The sequence below is a fragment of the Carya illinoinensis genome, chromosome 9, assembly GCF_018687715.1.
Source record: "Carya illinoinensis cultivar Pawnee chromosome 9, C.illinoinensisPawnee_v1, whole genome shotgun sequence".
NCBI classification, from domain to species: domain Eukaryota; kingdom Viridiplantae; phylum Streptophyta; class Magnoliopsida; order Fagales; family Juglandaceae; genus Carya; species Carya illinoinensis.
In genome coordinates, this window is record NC_056760.1 from 26,164,342 (window position 1) to 26,165,000 (window position 659).

The window sequence follows — 659 nt, forward strand, 5'->3', positions numbered from 1 at the left end:
GCCCAACACTGCTCCAATTGCAAAGTCACTTGCATCGCACATAATTTCAAAAGGTTGACTCCAATCAGGCACAATCACAATTGGTGCTGAAATTAGCTTCTCCTTGAGTGCATTAAAGGCCTGCAAACAAACAACATCAAAGTCAAATGCAGAATTTTTTTCAAGAAGATTACATAAAGGTTTAGTGAGTTTAGAGAAATCCTTAATAAATCTTCTATAAAATCTCGCATGTCCCAGAAAACTTCTGATTCCCTTCACATTCTTTGGAGGTGGTAGTTTCTCTATGGTTGCAATTTTGGCTCGATCCACCTCAATTCCTTTGGATGACACTCTATGGCCCAACACGATCCCTTCTTGAACCATGAAATGACACTTCTCCCAGTTCAGGACCAGATTCTTATCTTCACATCTCTGCAAAACAAGAGCTAAGTTATGCAAACAATGATCAAAAGATGTACCAAAAACTGAAAAGTCATCCATAAATACTTCCATTATATCTTCCACCATGTCAGAAAAAATAGCCATCATGCAACGTTGAAATGTCGCAGGGGCGTTGCACAATCCAAAGGGCATCCTCCTAAAAGCAAACGTCCCATAGGGGCATGTGAATGTAGTCTTCTCCTGATCTTCAGGAGCTATAGCAATCTGATTATACCCCG